Here is a 13,672-nt window from a genome sequence, read left to right on the forward strand (position 1 = left end):
TGAAAATTCTAAGCAGCCCTCATATTCCATGAACAGCAGTTCTGTTGTTATAAGAAACTAGCAGACAACTGCTCCTTCTGCTGTTGTGTGCTTCTCTGCATGGGACTGCCCTCTCAGCATGACCTTGTGTCTGTGTAGGCTATAATGAGACATAGTGGTGTCTGTTCCGTTTATGAGTTAAGGGCAAGGGTTGGGGAAAAAGATTCCTCTTGCTAGTGGTGAGTAGAATGCTCTTCTTGGCAAATGGGAGGCAGAAGAAAGGGGGATCAAGCTATACATTTCCCCCCAATTTTTTAAAGCTTTCATTAAGAGAAATTTCTAGCCATTATAATTTGAAAGATAGCCTTTTAAATCAGACGCTGGCACAAAACAACGCGCTGGCTTCTGCCTGAGTCTGCAGGCAGGCAGCTCCTCTATCCCCACTGCTGCTACGGCTTGTCCCTTTCCCAAGAAGCCATAAAGTGAAGCTGACAAGATCCTGCCTCATGGTATCATTGAGGTCTAGAACTTAGCAGGATGCCTGTGGGCAACCAGAATATCCAGTTAGAATAGTAAACACTAAAAATGAGGAAGAGGTTTGGAAGGATATAAATCCTCATGCTTCAGGGTATAAGACAACCTCCAACTACTGGGGATTAGGAGAGTCTTCGCACGGGCCTGTTATCCCTTAACTTCCTATTGCAGCTTTCTTGAAGCTTCGTCTGAAGCATCTGGTACCAGCCACTGTCAGTGTCTGGATATGGGACTAGATAGATCCCTGGTCTGATCTTGAATGGCATATCAAGGGAGACTTGGGGTCAATCCCTGCTCTGCCACAAACATCCTGTGTAACCCTGGGCAAGTCACTTAGTCTTGCTGGACCACAATTCTCCATCTGTAAAATGGAAATGATAGGGAGGTGCTATCTCACAGGGGTATTCTGATGTATTTCTCCTCAGTTGTTGGGTTTAGTGTGTGGGTGCAGAGTGATGTTAATGGCCTGTGACATTCAGGAGGTCAGACTTGATGATCTGGTGGTCCCTTTTGGCCTTAAACGCTGACTGTAAACAAACAGCGTGGCGATTTGGATACTATAGTGACTGGGCCATAAAAGTACTTTAGATAGAAAGACATCCTGGCAGAAATCCCAGCATGCTTTCTCTTCTCAGCAGCTGGTTTAAGTAGGGAGTGCCTGGATCTAATGGGGCCTGCTTCCTAATAAAACTGTAATATAATCTTCTGAAAAGCCAAAATGGGTTCTTATTAAAACTTAAAATAAAAACAATCCAAGGAACCCGTAACTTAAAGATCCTCCGTGCTAGAATTAAGTTTTCCTGTTAGTCTGTTAACATGAACTTTTTCTTTCATCGGTTTTCCAAGTTGGAGTTCTATCTTAAAGTGCAAAGAGGTGTGAAGAGCCACCATCAATGCTGTTTGCCTAGGGAAATGAAAGGATAATGGTGATTCATATAATCAATATTTTAACCATGTAACTCTACTTCTTTAATAATACCTTTGTCTTGATAATGTCAGTCAGAATAATTTGGTGTAATGAAATCTCATTGGAAGTCACTGAATTGTAACAAAGGTTCATTTCAGGTACTGGGTATGGGTTGCACAAAGTAAGTGAATCTCTGAAGGACAGCATGTATGTTGAGTGTTTTTATGCATTGATTATAGCACAGGTTGTAGCTCTGTATGGGCAGAGTTTTGGTCACATTTCTTGTCTGCTTTCAGAAATGTACAGTTTGGGTGTAAGTTAACTAAACTGGCCTCCCACAAACTGTCTGAGGTGTACATTTCTGAACGGTATGAAGCAGTAAATCAAAAGCACAAGTAACAATATCTATACAGGGAGGAAAACATCAGATGATACATTAATCTTACATTTTTCAGGTGGAAGTTGATACTTATTCAGTTACCTGTTGTTATTAGGTTATTATTTAAAACTTTATAACTTATTAAAAGTTATTATTTAAAACTTTTTAGGTTCACTGGGCTACATTTACAAAGAAACTTACGTGTGGTGATGCTCAGTGCTTTCTCTCTCTCTGTGGGCCAATGATTCTTTCATTAGTTTATCCACAGTGGAACAACTTCAACATGGGGCCAGAGAGAGCAAGCATGAGAGTGACCCAGATGGTGGTTAGTGCATTCATGGGGGAGGTTGGAAACCAGGATCCAGTCCCCCCTCACCGTTGCATCAATGTTTTAAAATTATTTATCCAGTGGAATAGCTTCAACAGGAGAGACTCTGGGAGCCCCACATCACAATATCCCAGAGCCCAGTTCACAAATCCCTTTTCCTGCTCAGGTGGAGGGGCAACTAGAACCAGGTGTCTCTCACATCCCAGGTGATTACCCTAACCACTGGGCTAAATGTTAAGAGGGCATCCCTCCATCCCCAGTTGTGTTTTGTAAGCTCATCTATAGGGGCCTGATCCAGTAGGTGAGGGCTGAACACACTTACCAGATTGGGCCCTGTAGATGAGTTAGGCAAAGAAATGCCTATGTTCCCCCACTGGAGCTGGGGCCTCTGGACACCCGGCATGGGGCTGCAGTGTGCATACTCAGAGACAGAAACAGAGGTGCCTGTGGAACATTTACTGCAAAAATTTAGGTGCTGAGCGATTTTAGGCCCTTCCAGGGCTCAGGAGCAGCTGAGCAGGGGTTTTGTGAATCCCCTTGGGGCTTTGTTCTGGGATTTAGGTGCCCGAGTCCTTTTGTGAATCCAGCCCATTGTGTTAAAGCTATGTACTTTCACTTTAACGCCTTTACCTCTTCAAAAAACTTAGTTCTGCTCTCTTCACCCCCCCCCCCTTTAATATCATGGTTATGTCAGCCACATGGAAAATGTTCCTCAGACAGATAATTTGATAGTCTGTTACTATATCCAGTGATCTTGTGAAATTCAGCACAGACCATCTTGAAACCAGTGGATGTTGATGTCAAACTTTGACCTTCTCTGAATTAATAAAATACTTCTAGCTATTTTAGACAGGAAGCTGGAGTCATTTGCACAGTGGGGGTCTGTGCATTACAGCTGTGTTACTTTTTGGTTTGTGTCTGCAAACTTTATATTAAGTCTCTGCTCTTGATTCATCTTTTAAACATCTGTGTTAACTCATGGAGCTCTGGGAGAGCTGGTGCAAGTGTGAAATAGAAATGAACTGAAACAAGTCTGCTTAAATGGGGACTCTTCTTTTTGTATAATCAGGCTGGATTATAGTGATCCAAATAAACAATGATTTGGATGCGTACTTCCCTGCAGCACTCTTTGATTCTATTACATAGCTCTAGAAAGATGAAAAGAGTCTGTTTAGTATCTGTTCGAAGAAAGAGATGGGAGCAGGACAGTGGAAAATGTTTGCAAGATTATAAATCTGTTTCATATTATAATGGCTTGCTCAGTTTGATACGAAACGTCCTTAATATTGTTACCTGTATACTATTGATTAGCAGCTAACAATTGTACAGCTCTAGACTGTACTGTAATTTTACTTCTATTATGTCTAACTTTTGTTCTTTAATCCTAATTTTATAGAGTTTTGTGTGCAGTACTTTAAAGCATTTTGAAGAAACAACAAACGAGTGATCAAGTACAATTAAAATGGAGCGAACTAGAAAAATCAGACTCCTAATATAAAGAACCACTATAAGCAAGGGTATGATTGGGAGATGTTTTTCCCTCACTCTCCTCCTGTTTTTAATGTGCTCTGAAGCACATGTTCTAGCAAAACTTATGCTTCAGGCAAAGTTCAAAGTACCCTGCCTGACTGCAAGGCAAGATAGAGGGAGGGAGGGAGTGGGCTTTCTGTTCTGCACCTTCCTCTCGGGCGGGCGTGGGGAGAGCTTTAACCGCCAGGTTTGAGTAAATCAGACTGCGTGTAGGCCATTTTTTTTACTTTATTCTCATGTTTTAAAAATGAAGTATGACCATTCAGGCTGTTGTTTTCTGCCCGCTTTTAAAATAATTGAATGTTCTGAGGAAAATACCTAGTGCTCTGGTTGTATGTAAATTTTATCTCTTTCTGAGCTGGGTACAGGATTCTCTATCACTTCCTGTCCTAAGCTAGTTGTGTGGTGTTACTGTGTGTATGGAATGAAGAATTCCATTTCTCCATTCTCCCCATAACTGGCAGCAGTTCAGATAATCGAAAGTAAAATCCTGGCCCTATTAATGTCTATGGGAGTTTTGCCATTAAGTTAAATGGCACCAGGATTTCACTGAGAGTCAGTTAATTGGTGTGAAAGCCTGTATAAGAGCTTCAGCTGTTGAAGTTTGGATGCAGTGTGGTCTGGAGGAATGGGTGTAAAGCTGGTGAGTCAGGAGGGCCTGAGTTCTAATTTTGACTGCCACTGACATGCTGTAGGCCATGGGCGGTCACTTTGCCTTTCTATCTTAGTTTTTCCTTCTGTAAAATGGGGACAATGATAAACTTCGCAGGATTGTTGTGAGGATTGATTGCTGTCAGAGCCTGAAAAGTGCTCAGCTGTTGTTTGTTGTTTTCCCTGGCTCAGTCTTGGTGAAGTATGGAAACCAAGTAAGGACTTAAACAAAACCCTCAATAAAACAGGCTATCCAAGGTTGATATAAGTGGGCTGACACATACTTTCTTTAACATGGGCCAAATCCTGCTGTCCATAGGACCAGATCCTGCCACCTCTCCATAGGGCATGACCGTGTGAATCTGGCCCATCTTCAGCTTAAAGGAAGAAGCAGGTTTCGGGGACTTTCTTTGGTAGCTCTGCTCCATGGATATACTCCTTAAGACCTTATAACTGAAATGATAAAGAGTAATGTTTGCTAATGTCCCGTAGACTTCTTAGTTAAACTGTCTTGTAAAGCCCTAAGCAGAAAGCTACATTGGTATGTGCTGCAGGTAAGAGAAAGTAGTGTCTGGCAGTCTTCACAGATATTTTTCAATGTGCATTGTGTGTCTCAATGCTCCTTAGTGAACAGTAGAGAATAGACTGGGATTACTGCAAGCAAATTGAAAAGTCACATTGAAATAGGGGGATGGAGAGAAGCAAAGTGCTCTTTTAAAAGCTTGTAGGGTTTCTTTATGTGTTGTCCAAGATAGCACAAGATAACCTCGACCAGATCCAGACCATGCCTCTCGCTTTCTTTGACATAAAAAATTATGTGCTGTTAAAGAGGGCTATACTTTGTGACCGCTGATGGAAAACCTCAGTTATTCAGCCTGCAACATCCATTAGGAAAAGGAGACTTGCAGCATTTTCTTGGGAAAGTCTGATTCATCACTTCTCTGCGTGCCTGGACAAGGAAAGGGTCATATTTCTGCTAGGCACTGAGGGGGTTTCTAACTTGGATTTTCAACTAGTTGAGATGAATTGAAACCCTCAGGGAGCAACTTCACATAATGTAAAATACTTTAATATTAGGGATGTTTTTGGCCTCTAGACTTTTTCTTCTATGGCATTTATGCAAGCACGCATTCCAAAACTAAATTAAACCAACAAACAGCAAAAGTCCCTCCAAGACTCTTAATTAGCCACTCAATAGTGTTCAATATGCAATTAGAATAAGCATGTAGGTAAAATATGACTGCAGTGCATAAGTTTTTGTTAGAAGTTGCGTCCGTAAATAACATCTGGGAGGAAGTGAGAGAGTTTATCCATTAATATCTTTTGCTTACAGTGTATCCACCAGCTATCTGCAGCACTAACAGTTGCTGTAAACTCCGCTCAGTATAGTCTTGTAGTTTAAAGCACAGGTTTAGGGTTCAGAAGATTTGGAAGATCGTGGTTGTGCCAGAGACTTTCTGTGTGACCTCAGGCAAATCATTTAACTTCTCTGTATTCAAGTTTCTCTATCTGTAAAACGGAGATAATACCTCATAGGATGTTCTGAAGCTTACTTTAATGTTAAGAAAAGCACATAGAGATCATCTGCTGAAAGGCACTATAGAAGCATAATGTATTAAATCCTAAATTGGTATAGTTCTTATTTGGACGTACTTCAGTTGCCAGAATACTCATCTAATGGTCACTTGCAAATACCTAATTAATTGCGAAAATATCTGGACATGTCTTGACATGGGAGAGAGTATATTTGACAGAGATTGGCTTGAACAAAATTCCTGGATCCAAACACCTTGAACATTTAAGGGGCATAGAAGGATAGAATCTTCTCAAAAATACTCTGTAGTTCATGACCTTGATCCTGCATTTATGCATGTGTTTTAACCTTTTGCACGTGTCAGTAGCTGCATATGTATTTGCAGGATTGAGGTCAATAAGACTAAAAATACTGGCCTGCAAGGGAAATTTGCATTAATACAAGGTAGAGCATAGAAAGACTGAGATTAATGCATTTATTACAAAGTAAGAATATCTCATAATATAAATAAACTTTTGGCCTTCATTTTCCAAACGTGATTAGTGATTTGCATGCCCATCTTCAGACATTTTAAAAAGACAAGCTTTTCAAATGTGTGCTGAGCACTCTTGAAAATCAGCCTGCCTTAAGATATCTTAGAGTTGGGCACCCAAAGACTGCAGCACCCACAATCACTAGCCATTTTTGAAAATTTAGCTCTTTTTTGTTTAAGAGCAAAAGGAAATAGAAAAAAAATCATATTTGGGAAGAATTTGTAACAAAACAATTAAAATATTTTTTTCTTTGCATATATCAGTTTTTAAAATTCATATAAGTTACCCAACTTATAGGGACATTGAAATAAATTATATAATCCTCTCCTTCTCCCCCCAGCGTTTATAATTCAATTCATTATAAATTTTCATTCATAATTGTACTTGCACAAATTTTCAAATTAGGTTGAAGTTTTGTAAAACTGATTTTTAATCAATATTTTTAAAAAATAAGGTGACATATTCATTTATCTCAATGATTAAATCACTCCTACCTGGAAAGAATTATTGTTTCCATCCCAACCTCCCCCCACCCTCTTTTAAAAAATGTGTAGTTAATTTGCCAGCTGGGACAAGGACCTTCGCTGCACCTAGCAAGCCAATTTTCTCTCAAGACATTACAATATTATGTGAAAACCAGATATTTAAACAATAGGGAATATTTTATTTCATGCATAATTATTACGCGCTATATCTTGTTTAGATCCTAATGATACTAAGTACCTTTGAAACAAATCCTCAACACGCCCAAATGAAAAACACTTTGCTTCTTCAGTTTCACTTGTGCAGCAATGATCATTAACACATCTTGGGAAGTTCCAACCATCTCTGATTAAATCGTAGCACACCATATGGGTCTTTCATAAATAATCCTTTCAAGAACAGGGCTCAGAGAACTATGAAAAGAAAATTACAAAAAGCAGACTCATTAACAGCCATGCTGTAATTAAAGGTGACTTGCAAATGGTAAAATAATAAGGGCCAGATTCTCTGGTCCACTCCTCGGCCTTTGCCCCACTCCACCCAGACAAAGAAAGTGCAAACCAATATGATCGTTATTATGGTTCTTGTTTCTTATTTGCATTGCTGTAGCATCTAGAAGCTCCAGTCATGGACTGAACCCAATTGTGCTAAGGACAGTGCAAGCACACCACAAAAAAGCAGGTACAGGTAACTTCTATGTCAGTCTGTTTTGCAACAGCCAGCATAAGGGTTTGTCGAGGGCAGACAGAAAGAGCAAATGGACATGTTACTCTCTGGTTATCCCGGGCTTGTTAGATGGTCCCTTGCGGTTCATAGCCAGCCAACACGTCTTAAAACAGCACTCAGGAGCTGTGAGCTTTAACTTTGGCTTTCTCCTATCAGTTGTACCCAGGATAAACCTGGGGGCAGTTGAGAGTCTGCACCCAAACTTACAAAATGCCTTCAGTTTCAATAATCTAATTTATTTGCAATCCAGGTAAGAAAATTCAAATGTTTTAAACCCATCAGTCTCCCTTCATTAAGACTTAGGTAAGTCCACCCTTAAGACTGTGATATGATTTTACAGGAGCGCCGTCAACTCAAAAATCACATTTCTGTGACCTATTTTTTCTACTATTATTACAATAACAATTTTAAGACACCATAACTAAAAAGGATTAGACAAAAAAGTTCTCTCTCTGACTGTTTACTTCATGCTTGTGTCAGTTCTGTTTTTTCCCCTCTCTAATCAGTTTTCCCTGTTTGCCTGGGTCTTGCACACAGCAACAGGAAGCAAGTTCTCAAAAATAGGAAAATGGGATAGTAAAACTAAAAAAGTTGGCAAGGAGACTCAGGCAAGTGAAATTTTGATTTTAAAGTTGACCGTGTCCCTTGAATTGCATAAAGTCCCTTTATATGTATGAAATGATGTGTATTTAGTATTTGAATAGATTTTAACTACACACTGGCCTAGAACACCATGTCAATTGCTAAATCTCATTTCCTGTATATGTTTGGGCATGCCAACACTCCTCTGAAGATTTATTAGTAAAAGATTATACTCATAAAAACGGTTTTCAATTCTTGGATTAGATGAGGGAGTGGCCCCGTTACCTCTGTAACTACCCATGCCAACAGTCTGAAGCAAATTACTTCCCTCCTCAGTGTAACCAACACAAATTAGAACAAACTCCCTCCCTATTGAAACATTGTACAAAGTAGAGTCTGCCCTGCCATCTGTGGTGGATTAATGGTCAGGTTTCAAACGGGCAAATACACGTATTCTGAGGACACTAAGAAGCAGTTTTTATTGCTGTAAGAACACTTAAGCAATTCAAATTGCAAAAATCCTGAGAGGGTGATGCCCCTTGTCTTCTGACCCCACTACTAGACTTTTTTAACCTCCAATATTTGAGAACTCAGATAATGCCAAGCTTCATCATTTTTATCCTACAGCATTTAAAGCCATTAAAAGCAATTATCAGAGTTGTCATGCCATCCAATATTATTAATTAAAATATCTTCAGATTTTGATTGAAGTTAAATGGTAATCATGAACAGGTTGTAAACTTTGAATTTAATCTTCACTTTTATATGTGTACATAGAATATAATTCTTAAAAAGTCACCTGCACACAGTAGGGAAGCTTTTCCTTAATATAAATAGGTTCCATATTTACTGAAAATGTAGTCTCTTTTCTTGAGCCATGGTGTAGGCCCATCTTTCATCTGACATACATACTAAATAGAGTTTTGACCAAACCATATGCCCAAGTCTTCATCTTTTCTCTCTCCCTCCCTCCCTCCCTCCCTCCCCTGCCCCCCGCGCGACTTGGAGCTTCTTAAATTGTTCTGCACTTATTCTGTCCACTTGACTGAATGCTTTTGGTATTCTTGAATTTCTCTCCATCTCTCTTGTGTTTAATTCCTAAACTTTTCTTTCATACTAGCTGTTTCGCTGCCAGGAATAGAGTGGACACAAGGAATTGGGTTTTTTATATGGGCACCAGGGGGAAATCAGGTGCTGCAGGAAGTAGTATTAACGATTCAGTAGCTGGCAGTCTTCCCTCGAGCCACTGCTGAATCAGTGCCCTTGCATGGTGCCAGTTTGGACGCTGTACAACTAGCTTTGAATGCAATGCAGGACTAACATCTAGAGTAGTGAAAACTTTATAAAAATTTCTTGAGGTTCATCATTGTTTGGACCAAATAACAAGTTCCATACAGATTTCTTGGGAGCAAAAAATATGAAGCAGGATTCACTGCTCTTCCAGGCTCACTAGCATAAGGGAAGCTGAGGCACGAGATCTTAGATCAGAATTTCCAGGTATTGCTTCAGTACATTTAACTAAGAATCTGGACAGATTTCTTCTAAAAGAAATTCGAAAGAAAATTAGCATCAAGAACCTTGACAACAAATAAAATTAGTAAATAATAAGCAGATGCAATGAAGGCCTGTTAAGTATATAGCCATTATCTTTTACGTAGTATGAAGAGGCGTTAAGTATGTAATTCTTTTCACTGAGATTATTATTACTGATTATTTGTATTTTGGTAGCACTTAGCGTCCCCAGTCATGAGTCAGGAGCCCCATTGTGCTAGGACCTGTGCACACATAATAAACACACAGGCTATATAAATTGCTAGTCCTTTTTTTATTTTATGCAAGCAGCTGTATACTTTTTGATAGAACGTGTGATATCTGATCATAATAGTTTCTGCTGCAGTGTTTGCCCAGTCTTGAAGTAGGTGAATTGGTTTGGACAAAATGAAAGCTGCCCCCAAAATAAACCTTTCTGGGGAATTTTCTGATGTTGTCAACTTTTTTTAAACTTTAGAACATTTCTTCACTTACTGTTTCTGATCAGTTCAGTCTGTGTCTAAATGGTTCAGTTCAGGTTTGGCTGACTTCAGAGAGTTAAGATGATTTGGGGAGTTCAGATAAGCAGCTGAACTTCTCTGTGCATACCAGGGTTGAAACTTTTGCATGTCTGAAGAAGTGCATCCCTATCCATTCATTCTTGCTCTGCTGACATGTCCCAGCATGCAGTCTGCTAGTGCTGTCATTTATCACTGTTAAGTGGTGAGGAATAGCATTTTAAAATTGTTAACTCCGAAGAGGCAGGGTCTGTGTCCTACTATATATTTGAATATCGCCTAACACAACATGGCCCTGATCCTGACTGCAGTCTCTGAATGTTATTGTAATGTAAATATTTAAATATAAACAGTAAACTGGGGAGGCAGCATGGGCCAATGGCTATGAATTTGGGCTGAGTCAAGAGATCTGAATTCTTCTCTGAGATAAATTCCTTAGTTAGTTAATTTTTCCTTGTGGTCTATGTTCCTGTAGATCCAAGAGTAGATCACATTTTCCTGTGTGAGGATTTCTATCCCCTTTTCTCTTGTTGCTATATGAAAGAAAACAATACAAAGGCAACAGGGGGAAAATGACTGATTATACAAGTGAATCAGTGCAACTGACTATGCACAAAGTTAACAGAGAAATAGAGAAAAATATTTTCCTTTAATTTCTTTCAGTTGTAGTAATTGCAGCTGTAGTCCTAAGAATAACAGTTTATATATATAAAAATACAGAAATGCAATTTTTAAGAAGTGACTTATAAGTTGACTGCACCTTGAAAAAGAAAAAAAATTGGAGCAGACAAGGAATTATTGCATGTATTGCATACCAGTAGAGGGGATGGTGCTCCATAGCAATTTTTTAAATCGATATTATGTATCACAGAATAAGTCATAGCCCATGTGTATTTTTTTACTTAAATATATTTTCTGTGTGAATTTCAGTTTGGTTTGGGTAATATTATTTCATTGAGCAAGTGATCAGAGCGGTGCACTAGATTTTAATCAAGTCTTTTATTTTAAATGGCACTCACATGGCTAAAGTTTTCGAAACATATCTTCATAATCTTGATTTCATATTGGGCCAGGAAATGAAGAGTTATGACAGATAGCTAGTTTAATTCTACAAAGAAAAATAAGTATTTGGGTAGAAAGAATTAATTCCATTCCAAATGTTTAATTCGACAGTAATCAGTTTATATGATCTCTCTATTATTACTATACCAGTGTTGGCCAGTGCACAGTGCTATACCATTTTGAATCCAAGAATAAATCATTTTTACTGTGTAGGATTCAGTAAAATATAGTTTGTATCTTTTATGCCAAGATAAACTTTTAGACTTTATCCTAAAGTTGAGATGGGCATTTGCAGCATTCATTTATGTCTCAGTGTAATTTAAAAATACTGAATTCTTCTCTAAAAAAACGAAATCCTTAATGATGATCAAGCGTGGATGGAGTTCTTGAGCCTCTTGGTCAAATTCCACCAAATGAGGATCAAATTTTATAGACAAGTATGCAGCTAAAGTCTTTTCCACAAGTGAGGAGTAGAACTGGAAATCTACTTTAGCCTTGGCTTTCCCTCCAACCCCCCAACTCTTCCCACTAGTCCTTTACTTGTCTGACTCTAAGGCATGGGTGCACACAATACAGCTGGAACAACTATGACAGAGGTGAACGTGTGGCAACCCCTGGGCACTGTAATTGTAGTGTATCGCAAACCGGTGGGGCTTGTGGGAGCTTCTAAGAGAGCTGGGATTGATTGTTAGGTTTAGTGATACTCAGGAGGTCAGACTAGATCATCTGGTGGTCCCTTCTGGCCTTAAATTCTATGATATATGTTGAGAAAAATTGAGCCTGCCCAGAAGAGAGAGAGAAAATTGGGTTAAGGGCCAACTGTATTTGTACCTTAGTTTCTATACATTCAACCAATCTTTCCCCATTTATTCGGGCAGCAGGGTGCTACCAAGTGAAGCTTATGTTTTGACCCTCAGCGGCCATTTCAGTTTACCCTTTTGTTACCCATCATCCTTTCTTTTCTTGGAGAGGAAAGAATTTATGGATGCCGATGGGCTGCCACGGTGAGCATCAGGGAGAGAGGTCACTCAAAGTTTGGAAGGTTGCTAATTAGGATTTTTTCCTTCATGAATTAGTCAAAGCTAATTAGTGTCTTTCTCTGCAGAGCTCCTGATGCAAACATAAGCACAGAGCAGTTACGGCAGAATTCTTGAAGGCAGCATTTTTTTATTAACAACAACAACAACAGCAAGGATTTAACTAACCCCTTTTCTCTTCTTGATTGCTGTTGGCTTTACAAAGATGGGTGTGTATGTCTGTTTCTAGATGGTGCAGTTGTGGTGCACTGAAGTAAATAGACATGCCCAAGTTCATTAGTGAAGCCAAGTCACCTGACTTCCAACATTATGCCCTGCTCACCAGACCACACTGCCTCTTTCTTAAGAGAAGAACTAGCTGATCTCCATTTCTTACTCCTGGGGGAACTCCGGCCAAAAAATTAAAAATTCTGCACACAGTATTTTACAATTCTGCATATTTTATTTGTCAATATATCACAATGTAATCACGCTGGTTTCATTTATTTAGGTAATTTATTTAAACTACAATACAATGGATGGAGAATGGGAGTGATGAGCATTGGAGGAAATTCCCAACCCCCTTTGTCTAATAGTAATGTAGCTTGGTTTGACTCTTTATTTCCAATTATTAGTCAACAAATATATGCAGCCATATGCTCAGTGATACATCATAGGCAACTGAAGAGCAAGTGATGACTGGGAAATCAAAGTCTCAATTTATACTGGCTACTGTCCATCACCAGCAAGGTCAATAGCAAATAGTTCATGGAGCATTTTCACTGCAAAAATTTAGACCAGTTCTAATCACTAAAGCACTATAAGCATTTATAAGGCCATACTGTCCTTTACACCACTCTGGCAATGTAAAGGAACCTTAAAACTTTTACACCTGTTTTATACTCTTGGGAGAATTCACAAAGGCAGTCTGAACAATTTACTAAGCAGGCAGGCTGCTACATTCAGCTCTGTCTGAGGGGACAGAGTCCGTCACATGCCTACCTCCTCAGAAACACCCCAAAGCCCTGCCCCTCCACGCTAAGCATGCCTCAGTAGCGAGTGAGAGGGACAGTGTGTGTGTGTGTGTGTGTGTGTCTCTCTCTCTCTCTCTCACATGTACGACTGCTCAGCCCCCCTCCCCTCCCGACGGTGATTTACGTCTCTGCCAGCTCCTCCAGGAACCTAGACTGACATGCCTGTACTGCCAGGGAGGGGCGTGTGACCGCTCTTGCGGCTTCCCTTTGCTTCCCCATTAGAAGTCTTTTTTCTGCAGGGAAGCAAAGAAATCTGCAGGGGACATGAATTCTGTGCACGTGCAATGATGCAGAATTCTCTGAGGAGTAATTTCTGGAAGTGGATGAGTCAAGCTCAAGGGAGCTT

The 13,672-nt window shown here is 39.6% G+C and overlaps 1 protein-coding gene across 1 annotated transcript in view; it reads left to right on the plus strand.

Moving 5' to 3' along the window:
- Positions 1 to 13,672, plus strand: part of EXT1 (exostosin glycosyltransferase 1) — a 272,278-nt gene that overhangs the window by 118,967 nt on the left and 139,639 nt on the right. The gene's annotated exons all lie outside the window — the stretch shown is intronic.

The sequence above is a fragment of the Caretta caretta genome, chromosome 2 (genome assembly GCF_965140235.1).
Source record: "Caretta caretta isolate rCarCar2 chromosome 2, rCarCar1.hap1, whole genome shotgun sequence".
NCBI classification, from domain to species: Eukaryota; Metazoa; Chordata; order Testudines; family Cheloniidae; genus Caretta; species Caretta caretta.